The following is a 13240-nucleotide window of genomic DNA, read 5'->3' as shown; positions in this document are numbered from 1 at the left end:
ACGAATATTACATATCATTCAAAATGAACAAAAATATAGATGATTCGTAGCTAATAAAATGAATAATTCTCCAACAAATACATAGAAAATTATACTTTTTGTGGCATTGTCATACTGTGTTTTTCATTATTAATTAGTTATTATGGAAACATAATGTCTCTTGACTAAATCCTAAAATAGATTCAAGATATAATTAGAGGAAATGGAGATTGTATTTATGTGCTTGCATATATGTCAAAACCTTGAAAATATAGTTACAAGAAACTGATACTCTTGCTAGTCATTCTAATCATTTTAAACACATTCCAAAGATATTCCACATATTCCAAAGAAAATCAAACAATCCACATACACCTATTACCTAAAAATAACTCTCAGGCATTTTTTCCCAGTTCTTTTTCCTTTTTTTTCTTTTTAGCGTCTTAGGATTTTTCTACAGAAGCAGCTTGAAACATATTCCAGTTTTCATGTCATTTCACCTCTCTGTAATTCATATACATATATTTAGAAACCATAAACAGCTTCTTATGTAAATAGCACATTATAATAATATATAAAATTAGTAATTTTTGGTATAAATCAATACCTAGTCTACTTTCAAATTTTCCCACTTTTCTCAAAATTTAATGGTAAACTTTTTTTTTTTTTTTTCCAAATCAGGATCCAAATGAATTTTACACATTTCATTTGGCTTTTATGTCACTTAAGAGTCCTTCTTTTTCTTATGCTTGGTTTAGATATGACAGAATGGAAGGAAAAAATAAAACTTAAGATCATTTCAATAGAGGAAAACAACTTATTTAATATAGTTCAACCAAACTTCATAATAAAAACTGTCAGCAAACCAGTAAGAGAAGGAAAAGTCCTCAAAGTAATAAGGTAGCTATGAAAATCCTACTACTAACATCAGAAATAATATAGGGTCATAAAATTATGAAAAAGAAAAAAAATCCACTGTCACTACTTCTGTATTATATATTTTTGGAGATCCTAGCCAATACAATAGACAAGATAAAGAAACTAAAAAAAAAAAAAAAAAACGGAAAAAAGGTAAAAAAATACTATATTCATGCATAGTATAATGGGCATAATGCATATTTTGAAAATCAAATACGTCTAGAAAAACCTTATTCATATATAGTAAGACTAGCAAGTTGTAGAATGGAAGATCAATACAAACATATTGTCTCTGTGTGTGTTAGGAATAAGTAATTGGAAAAAATAACTAAAACAGACAAAAAGCAACTACCTGAAAACTGTAAAACACTACTGAGAAAAAGCAAATATATGCCTAAAGAAATGGACACAAGTACCATGCTTTTGTATTGGATAACTGGATAACTCAATATTACTAAAATCTCATGAGCTTAGGTATGTTTATCTGTTATCCTCATGATAAACTACAGATTCAATGCAATTTCAATTAAAATACCAGCAAATGATCTACTTCCGGTAATGACCATGTAACTGGCACTATCCACTACTGAACTCAACTGTAGCATGGACAAGATATGAGATGACAGTTTCCAGGCATTACACTCAAAGTATCAGAGGACTTTTACCATTGAAAAATGGGAAACCCACAAGGTAAGCCCAAGGTAGCCTTTTGATCACTTTGTCTCTTCCTTAAGACACCTTTCATACAATAGAATAGAGGGTAGGAAGAGAGAGATTACACTTTCTGATATACACACCATAGTGCGATCCCCTCGTCTTAATAGAATTGCTTTTATTGAACAGAAAACAGCAAATGTGGTGATGTCACATGATGTCATTAGGTTAAAAATGACTTCTACCTTCCTAGCCAATTTCTCTATAGCCTTGTTGACTTGTACAGTTTGATGAAACAAATTGCCATGTTGGAAACACCCATGGGGCAAGAAACTGATGGCAACCTCTGGCAAAAAATCAGCACAGAACTCTGGCCCTCAGAGTTCTACTCCCGACAACCCCCTGAGCTTAGATGTGAATTCTTCCCCAGTTGAGACTTTAGATGACTATAGCCAAATGTCATCTTGATTGTAACCTGTGAGATAGCTTGAAACAGAAGATGCTACCAAGCTTCACCTGGATATGGGTCAGGACTCAAAAACTATGACAAAATATATGTGTTTAGTTTCCTGATAATTTGTTATGTGGCAATTTATAACTAATAGACCTCTCAAGTACAGATGGGACATTTGCTAAGATATATTCTGGGCCATAAAACAAACCCCATAAAATTTAAAAGAAGAGAAATACCAAGTATGTTTATACAACATAATGGAAGTAAATTAGAAATCAGTAACAGAAAGATATATGATAAACACTCAAACATTTGGAAATTAAGCAACACATGGAACAAAGAAAGTATGCAGGGAATTAAACATAATTTGCATTAAATTAAAATGAAAATGTATGTATACAAATTTGTAGGATACAGTTAAAACCATATTAAAAGAAAACTGGTGGCATTGAATATACATGTATATATTCAGAAACATAAAGAACTTGTTGAATTTAAGTTCAACAATAAATGAATGAATGCAGTAAACCCCTTGTAGAATGGTCAAAAGCCTTGAAATCATTCTTCAAAAGGGCGACAAATCACTAACGAACACTTGTAAAGGTGATCAATGTTATTAGTGTTTTAAGAATAAAGCCAAATAAGACACACATAATAAGATCCAACTAGACACCCATTTTAATGGTTAATCCTGGAGTGACCACCTCAAATGATATAATCACTTTGAGAAAAGGTTGTCAATTCCTTATAAAATTTGACATATGATACCTACTTCTATTTTTCACAACTGTAATGAAAACATATACCACAGAAAGCTTTTACAAAAACAACTGCGACCACTTTACTTTTAATACTCAAAAGCTGAAAACAATCCTAATGGCCATTAATGGAATAACAGGTAAACAATGCGTTGTTATATTCATTCAGTGGATTACTACTCAGCAATACAGAGAAACTAACTACTGAGACACCTACCTCATAGTTTTACCTCACAGACACTATATGCTAAGTGGGAGAAGGCAGACACAAAAGAGTATTGCTTTATTTTTTTTTTAAGTTATTCCATATATGTGAAATTCTAGAACAGAGAGAAGTCGGCTGTAGTGAAAAAAGTCATAAAAGTGGCTATCTGCTGGAAGCTTGACTGAGTGGAACCAGACAGGAACTTTCTGGGGTGATTCAATATTCTTTATCTAGACAGGGCTTCATGCATGTATGGATTTTTCAAATGTCAGCACATTGTACATTTTTTAAAAAAATATTTTATTTATTTATTCATGAGAGACACACACAGAGAGAGAGAGGCAGAGACACAGGCCAAGGGAGAAACAGGTTCTCTCTGGGGAGCCCGATGTGGGACTCGATCCCGGATCTCCAGGATCACACCCTGGGCCAAAAGCAGACACTCAACCGCTGAGCCACCGGGCGTCCCAGCACATTGTTCATTTAAGGTATATCCATTTTCTTTATGCAAACTTTACGTAAGCAAAAGAAAAGGATAAACAAATATTGAACTTTAGTTATGAATGAATGCTTTTTGTAGTCATACACTTTAAAAATTCTGAAACTACCTTCTCAGTATTGTAAGTTTGATAATAGGAGCTAGGTTTAATACTTTTTGAGCAGTGTGTTGCAAATATGGAAAGGGGTAGGGTTAGAACATACCCTGAGCTATTATACTGATGTCGGCACGAACTCAAAGTATTTAACATATATGATAGAGAAACGATAGGTGACAGAGATAGAAATAGTGCTAGAGAAGTACAGAAAGAACTGAGATGGATGTTCCTATAATTTAGGAAGAGGCTTCTGTGTGGGGGTTGTGGGTACATTAGTAGAAAGTTCTCTTACATTATAATCTCAAAAATTTTAACATATGGCTAGAGGAATAGCCATCTCCACAGTTCTCTGATCTGCCTTCTCTGGAATCCTCTACCACCAAATAACTGAATCTTTGCCTCCATCGTATCTGCCCTATTTGATTTGATTATATATCATAGATTTTTTTTTTTTACAAAGCATCTCTGCCCCATGACCCATTAGTAGTCCCCTTTTTTCCTTCCTCCCTCCCTCTATCCCTCCCTCTCTCCTTTCCTCCCCCTCTTTCTCTTCCTTCTTCCTTCCTTCCTTCCTTCCTTCCTTCCTTCCTTCCTTCCTTCCTTCCTTCCTTCCTTCCTTCCTTCCTCTATTCCTACCTCATTCCCTTTCTCCCTTCCTTTCTTCCTCCCTCTTTCTTTTTATTTCTTTCTCCCTTTCACTGTTAAACTTTGCTCAACTCGCTGGGGATTTTCTTAGTGTGAGTATTTATGGTTGATTTTTTCCTCACCCTGGGCTTTTAGGATCATCAGAACTTTTCTTTATTTTCCCTCTACTACCTCGGCACAGCTATTAATTTAGTATAGAACCTAATTTTTTTTTGCTCCCCAAGCACTTTTTTCTAACACTTACAGGATAACTTGCCACCTGCTTTTGTTAAAGACGCTGTTAACTGAATTATTCTTGTAGCTAGCTATATTCTGTCAGTTTTTAAGATGAGTTTTGGCGGGGGGGGGGGTACTGAAAACTCTGCTCCAGTCATAAAATCTCACTGACTAGAAGTCTAACATTATACACTTAAGAAAATTAAACCCTCATCCAGAAGATATTCAAAATAATGGTTACTTCAGGAGAAGGACAACAGGTGGTTAAATGAGGAGGACTGTATTGTCTAGATTTGGGATTTTATTTTGACAGCCAATGTGTTTGTGTCCCTATTACATTACTAGAAACAAGAAAAATACAATAAAAAATAGATCCATTGTGAAATTATGTTGTGATCCAATGTTTGTGACATATCTCATTTCATGTACTCCGAATTTTAAAAAATAATCTTTAAAAAAGAAGACAACTATATTTATTTTTGTAGGATTTATTAGATGGCCAGTATTTGTCTGTTCTAGGCTTTGGGGATAGAGTGATGAACAAATGTTTCTGTCTTTTTGTAACTAAAATTTTAGTGGAAGGGAGACAGCAAATATTCTAACAAAGTATTATATATCTGTATATCTCTATATATTATTGATAAATATTGAGGAAAATCAAAGTTGGGTGTGAAAGCAAGCATGTATCCTTGGTGGTTTGAGAATCTTATTAAATGGCCAGGCTCTGAGGTAATGAAATTTAAAGAGAGATATTTTCTGGAGTCAGGTAATTACCATGCAAAGATCTTGGAGAAAGAGTATTTTGGGAGCAGGGACACCAAGTACTAAGAACATGATGCAGAAAGGAATTTGATATTTTAGAGGCGTAGAGAAAAATGTAAGATCTTTTGAACATAGTAAGTGGGAGAACAGTTGGAAAGTTAACAGAATTAGGTTTCTTCCTAATAACAAACTGATCGTGTAAGGCCCTATAAACCATTTACATTTTAACTCACAGATAAATATCTGGATTTTATTATGAGATGGAGACAAACTTTTAAGCAGAGGAGTGATAGGTATATTTTCATTTACAAAATATCACATTGGTTGCCTTTTAGACTTACTAGAATCAGAGAAAATGATTAGGAAATTATTGGCATAAGGTGACTTTTGCAGGAGAGGTAGTGATTAATCATATTTAATAAGTCTTTTTAAAGTAGCACCCATAGATCTTGCTGACTGAATGTGGTAATAAAAGAATGAATGGAGAAACCAATGGCTTAAGTTTTAGGCTTCAGCAAATGAGTTAATGCGAATGACATTTACTGATCCAGGAAAAACAGGGCAGGAAAGGTTAAAGAAAAGGGTAGAAACTACTCATTTCACTTGGATTATATTAAACCTGAGCTATTTATTAGGCAACCAAGTATCCCCCACACAAACCAGGTAGTTGAATGTAGATTCTATCATTTAAGGGAGAGGTCATTGGTAGAAATGTTTATTTCAAAGACACCAATGGATGACATTTCAAGCCAGAAATAGCTCAGGGAGAAAGTAAAGAAAGAAAAGAATGGAGATATGAGAAATGTGTTTTGAGACACTCCAAAATTTAGAAGTTGGGAGAGGAGACAGGGATGGAGTGGAGAAGGAACAGCAATGAAATAGAGGAAAGACTGGGAGACTTTGCTGTCCATGTGGCCAAAAGATAAAAGTATTTAAAGAAGAATGGAATGAACAACTATTTCAAAATTCAAATTCTCTGTACTTTACGATTATACTCTTAAAAAAAGATAAATGTTTACAGGTGTTCCACAGACGCTCTCTTTCACTTACTTGTGTTGCTTTTGTGTTTCTTTCTTGTGTCAGTGAACAATTGTTTTCTTCTCTGCTTTGGTTTTCATTTAATTAGATAATTATAACACTTTAATTAGACATTGTGCTGTGGAATAGCCAGAAAAGAGCCTTTTTTTTCTTTCTTTTCTTTTTTTTTTTTTGAATCAGGGATTTGCAAAATTATTGTTTATATGCATGGCTGAATTCCACAAATGTATTTGAATGTGGGGACTGCAGAGGAAGAAACATTATATAAAGATATAATTTAAAATAATGCCATCCACGCAAAGGCATCCATACAATTTCAGCTTAGAATAAATCCACAAATTGGGAGTGGGGATCATAGCATTTGAAATGGGCAATGCATTCATCTTTATTTACTCTTTCTGTGCAGAAAAAGCAATTTATGTTTTGGTGTATTTCCAGATATGATGATAGTAAGTAAACAAAGAGATAAACCAACCTCAGTTCTAGTCCCAAAGTAGTTGTAAATTTTACATTTGATACATTTTTTCTTCTATTAATGTGAATTTCTTAGGTGACAATGCTAAATGAATCATTAATAAAATATACTTAGTGCAATCTTCTACTTCTCAACATAAATGAGAGACATGATATATATCTAGAAGTAGCTGAATTACTACATAATTTACACACTAAAATGGTCATATATCTATAAACTATTTTCTATGATTATTTGGCACAAACTAGGAAGTCTGGGCATACTTCCATCTAATAACTAAGAGGAAAAGAGAGATATTGTCTAACAACTTCTAATTCCAGTGTCACTGATTGAGACATCTATATATGGACTTATAGACCAGTTCTGGTATCTAGGACATCAAAATTTTTAAGATTTTTATTATCACATTATTTATTATGAGTTCTTAGGTTCAGTACATTGGAGGTTTCATATCATCTCAGGAAACAGATTCACAATACATATATATTTATATTTATTTATTTATTTTATTTTTAACCAAACTCCTCACTAATAAAAAGAGGAGAAAAAAATAGTGATATTTTAACTCAAACAATAGAGACCAGCTTAATATGTCATGTGGTATTTGGTTTCTACTGTATAATTAGCCTCCTTTTCCCCCTATTAAATATTACTTTAATTTATATTCACTTTTAACCAATTTATAAGTGATATTATTATGTGACTTAGGGTACAAACTGATATGCTGTGAGAAAGAGTCCCTGGGATAATAGAACCACTGAGTTCAACAAGAGGACTTGGTGCTTGCCTTTCATAAGACAGAGTAGGGTACAAATGGGCTCTGTACCACAATGTTTGCAGAGTTTTCTGAAGTGATTTTATCAATATTATACTTTATACCAACAAGTTATGAAGTTCTAGTTTCTTTGATCTTTTTGTTGTTGTTGTCTCATAGCAATTGGTGTGTTAATCTCAATCATCACATTAACATTTTAACAGATTGGAATAGAAAAGGTGAAATGAAGAAGTGGCTAGTTTTTGTGGGTTTTTTAAAGATTGATGATTGATTGAGTGATTGATTTATTATTTATTTGAGAGACAGCATGAGAGAGTATGAGCACTGGGGGCGAAGGGTAGAGGCAGAGGGATGAACAGGCTCCCCGCTTAGTGGGGAACCCTATGCAGGCTCTATTCAAGAAGCCAGAGATCATGACCTGAGCAGAGAGCTAGGCAGCCTGATGATAATTTGGTAACTTTTCAGCTCCCAACACACTACCTCTTAAACCCAGGAGTGTGTATACCATTGTTAAAAGAACATAATTAACTATGGTTATTCAGGATTTGAGGACATTAAATTTGAATAGGCATAGATGGCATCCAGAGTTATAGATTATAGAAATTGTTTTATAATTTTTTTTATTTAGGAAATGTATGACAGTCACAAATTTTTTTTGACAGTCACAAATTTTGATTCAATTGTCCAACATATATATTTTCAGAGCATCTTGTCACTTTAACATTTTAAATCCCATTTCTTCCCATTCCCAGGTATTGCTGAAGCTAAGTAGAATGCAGGTGAAGAGTTCTTAAACACTTACCTACATGTACAAATTATATATTTCTTATGTATTTTTTGTATGAAAAGTAATATTTACTGAACATAGAATATGAAGCTAGCGAAGTTCCATTTATTTGCACATCACCACAAAAAAAGTCTTTTAGGGATGAGGGTGTGGGGACAATAAAAAAAAATTCTTGATCTTATGGATGTCAGATCCATCTTATGTAGACTGAATATATGAGCAACCTTGTGTTCCCTTGCTATTATTCTTTGGTGTTCATGGTTGCTCCTCTGTGATCTACAGTCAGCATTACAGTAGGTGATCACTCAGTTGTATATGGACCTAATTTGAGTATTTAAATGACAGATCCACGTAGCACCACTAAATTTAGAAGCTTTTTTTTAAAAAAATGAGATTACAATCTCTTAATTTTCCCTTGAACTTTTATTTTCTTTCCAGACTTTCTTTTTTCTTTGTCCCTTATAAACATCTCCCCCAACAAAATTCTTCAAAAGTATCTATAGTGTGTTTCTGGCTTCTTTCCATTTCTACAATCATGTCACACTATTTATTATTTATTTATTTATTTATTTATTTATTTATTTATTTATTTATTTATTTATAAAAAGATTTTATTTATTTATTCATGAAAGACACACAGAGAGGCAGAGACATAGGCAGAGGGAGAAGCAGGCTCCATGTAGGAAGCCCAATGTGAGATTCCATCCCGGGACTTGGGGATCACACCTTGAGCCAAAGGCAGATGCTCAACCACTGAGCCACCCAGGCATCTCATGTCACACTATTTAATAGTTGCAAGGCATGTAATCAAATTATAAAACTTAAAGATTAAATTTGAAAATATTAATCTGAAGGTAAAATCTACTACTTCTTATGCCATACTTCTTATGCCACTCCCATTGCATTATAATTGATCTGTACCCATACATACTGATTTTTTCCATGACAAAAAGTTATCAACACTATTATTGCTAGTTATTTAATATATTTCCATTCACCCCCTCATAGTAATAAAGAACTATCTAATCTGATGAATTTTTGTTAGCTCTAGGCCTATCTATGCCTATCGTCTCTATCTATCTAGAGTTCTCCAAAATGAAAATTTTTCATCTGCTATAGAAGTTAGAAATCTTTTGATGTGATGGCCTTTCTCAGTCTACTAGATGATATGCAATCCTTTCTTATCTAATTATTTTTATTCACTATTTGTTTGCATAAGAGAGATATTAGCTCCTGACTTTTCTTCACTCTTGCTCTTGATGCATATCTCATACATCAAAACATATTATCACCATGAGGTATTTTCCTAGAGAATCCACTTTCAAAAGTCCTATTCTATGTAGAGTGGACTAACAGTCTTATATAAGCACATCCTTTCAACCCTTTACACTCCCACCTCAATCCTCTACCCTTTGAACGTGAGAATTTATGTACAAGTTGACTTGAAAATAGAATACTGAATTAGTTTACTAGGCCTATAACGAAGTACTACAAACTGAGTTGATTGAACAACAGAAATGAATTGTCTCACAGTTCTAGGGTCTTGAAATCCAAGATCAAGGTGTCAGCAGGATCACACTCCCTCTGAAGGTACTACAGAAGAATCTGTTCCAGGTCTTTCTTCTAGCTTCTGATCATTTCTTGGCTTATACCAACATAATTTCAAGCTTTACATAGAATTTCCCTTTTGTACGTAACATCTATGTGTCCAAAATTCTCCTTTTTAGAAGGATACCAGTCATATGGGATCAGGTCCAATCCTAATGACCTCATTTTAACATAATGAATTACAACTGAAACAACACTATTTCCAAATAATAGGTCACAATCGGAAGTACTGGTGGTAGCCTAGGAACATAGGAATAGGAATTTGGTGAGAGAGTGGGAGGATCACAGTATAACCCATGAAAAATACTGCTTTGTTTTCTTTATTAAAGTTTTATAACTAATTTCTGATACATAAATTCGATATCAACTTTCTATTGAAGGCCATCCTAATCCTTGGATTCAGGGTAGGTTTTGATTATACTATATACTTGTTAGTGTGCTGAAGATTTCTTCTATTACTACCCGAAGTAAATATTTTCACCTTCATAATATTACCCTGTTAATTAAATAACTGATACATTGCAAAATGCAAACACTCTGGGAAGAGATTAGTCCTCCAAATATTTATCTAAATGTGAGGTAAAATCTTACCGTGTGGATGGCATTGCTGAGAGCATGAGAATATGGATATCGTCAGGAGACAGAGATCACTCAGAGAAAAATCTGCCACCAGGAGAAATAGTCCAGATGTGGAGAAGCCTGGGGCCCTAAAGACAAGTTTCTCTCTACAATTTTTTTGAGGCCACAGTTTTTCTGCTGATATTCTTCAGGGCATTTCAGTACCTGCAAGGTCCGTCTTTAGCTGTCTCCATTCTTCATGTCTTGCTTAAACTTCAAGTAAGACTCATGCAGTTCTATGCCTTCTTTAATTTTGTTGTTCCTATGAGGGACTTTTTCTTTAAATGAATCAATATTCCTGGTCATTTCATAGGAAGTTGATATGGCTACTTGTCAGGGTTCTGTCTTTCCCAAATCAAATTAGACCCTCGCTATCCTTTAAAATTCTATTTAAACCACAGAATTGCATTACATAATCTTATAAACTCTTCATTTTGAATTGCTCATACCTAAGTATAATGGAGTTTTCATAACTGAATCAGCAGTATGTTAGGAACAAAGAGTACAGAAATATCTAGTATGTTAAAATATACAGGAAAATTAAAATATGAACAGAGTGGCCATGGGGAACTCAGTAGAAGTAAGAATTCAGAAATCCTGGCTATATATAAGATGATATTCAAGCCAATTCTCATTAAATTTTAAAGGGCAGAATGATTTGAACAAGCTGGAGTATTTGGGGAACATCCAGGGAGCTAACATCAAAGCTTTGTGATGGTTTCCAAAGATGTTTAATTAATTGTGTGTATGTTAAAACTGTCTATGTATCATGTATTTACAGGCTATACAAATGACTGCAAACCTCTTTAAGTTGGAAAGAAAATAAATTCTAAGGGGTAGAGTCTATATTTCATGTGTTCTAGGCACTGGTTTAAGGAATTTATATATAGTTTCTTATGTAATCATCACGAAAGTTATTTTTCAGTTTAATAATAAAAAATGAGATCTATACTGGAGACTTAGAGGATATGCAATCAGAATTGGGGTAAGCATAATGTGAACTCAGTTTACTGAGAAAATTCTGAAATCAGCAGGTATTTTTAAAACTACTTTGACTTGGATTTTCCTTCTATTTGTTGGCATAGGCCAGATGACCAACAGGCCGAATCCACTCTGAAGACATAGGCCATTTCTCCAGCTGTTCATTGATGTGTAACAGAGAACAGAGAAGTTAGTATAGGTGTACAACTCACTGAAAATTCATAAACATTGTGTCTCATATCTAGATCAGGAAACACAAGAATACAGAAATTCCTCTCATATTTCCTTTCCAGGCACAAACCCCTCAAAGAGAGGTTTGCCCTGATTTATAACACTCGGGACTATTTGACATATAAATGGATAATATAGCATAATTCCTTTCTGTCTTCCTGCATTTGATATTATGTTTGTGAGACTCAGCCATGTACTTATGTTCCTACTTGAGGATTGTTCTTTCCTGTTTTATGCTATTCTGGTGTGAGAACGTATTTTATATAATGTAGACATTCTATAGTTGGATAGACATCTACTATTTAAGTCGTTTGCATTTGGCATCAACTATAAATAGTGTCATTTTGAAAATTCTCTGACATATACAGTAAGAAATAGAATTGCTGTGTCATAGGGTATATTTATATTTAGCTTTAGTCCACACAGAGAATTCTCCAAGTGGTATTGGCAATATTACATTCCTAATATACTACAATTTCAATTGCTCTTCATTCTCCCCAACACTAGGTATCTTTTTTTTTTCATTTTAACCATTGTGGTGGGGGTATACTGGTGTGTCATGTGTTTGTTGACCTATCAGATATCCCCTTTGTGAAATATACTTTTGTTGTTTTTTTTCATATATTCTCTTGAGTTTTCCATTTATTTGTTTGTTTATAGAAGATTCTTTTATATATGCATTATATATATAATATATATATTATGAACACTAACCATTTTCAGATTTGTGTAATATGATATATTATCTTTTTATATATTGCTGGATTTAACTTATTTATATCTTCTTAAGAATTTTTACTTTTAGATTCACAGGGATTATTGTTCTCTAATTTTATGTTCTTAGAAGAAGAGCCTTTGCTGGTGTGGTAATCAAGGTTATACTTTCTTCATCAAAAAGGAAAGGGGCGCCTGGGTGTCTCAGTTGGTTAAGCTTCTAACTTTTGGTTTAGGTTCAGGTCAGGATCTCAAGGTCTTGAGATTGAGCCCTTCGTTGGGCTTCGTGCTCAGCAGGGAGTCTGCCTTAGATTCTCTCCCTCTGCCCCTCCCCCCAGCTCATGTTCTCCCTCTCTCTAAAATGCATAAGTAAATCTTAAAAAAAAAGGAAATATTTCCTCTATTTCCCAATGTAAAATTTGTACTGGGATCTCCTTTACATTGCAGCTATTGACAGGTTGTATATTTTCTTATTCTGTTTTTCTAAATTTTCCTAGGGGTATTTGATTTTCTCAATTGAAAATTTGTTTCCTCTTTAATTTTACTCTTATATTATTAATTTCACATCTATTTATTAAGTTTAAATTTATATTATGAAATGTAAGCTTTAAATAATTTATTTTCCTTCCTCATTTTCTAATATATATAACTAGGCTCTAAATGTCTTTGTAAGTCTATCTCTTGCTGCCTCTCACAAGTTCTAATACACTGTATTTTTATTTTCTTTCACTTAAAATTCACCTAAAATTTTCTGATTTTCAGTTTTAGTTCTGTGATGCATACATTTTGAAGCCCTCAGTTTACTTTTAAATAAAATGGGGATTCT

The sequence above is a fragment of the Nyctereutes procyonoides genome, unplaced genomic scaffold (assembly GCF_905146905.1).
Source record: "Nyctereutes procyonoides isolate TBG_1078 unplaced genomic scaffold, NYPRO_anot_genome, whole genome shotgun sequence".
In the NCBI taxonomy this organism is placed as follows: Eukaryota; Metazoa; Chordata; class Mammalia; order Carnivora; family Canidae; genus Nyctereutes; species Nyctereutes procyonoides.
This window is presented reverse-complemented; position numbering follows the sequence as displayed.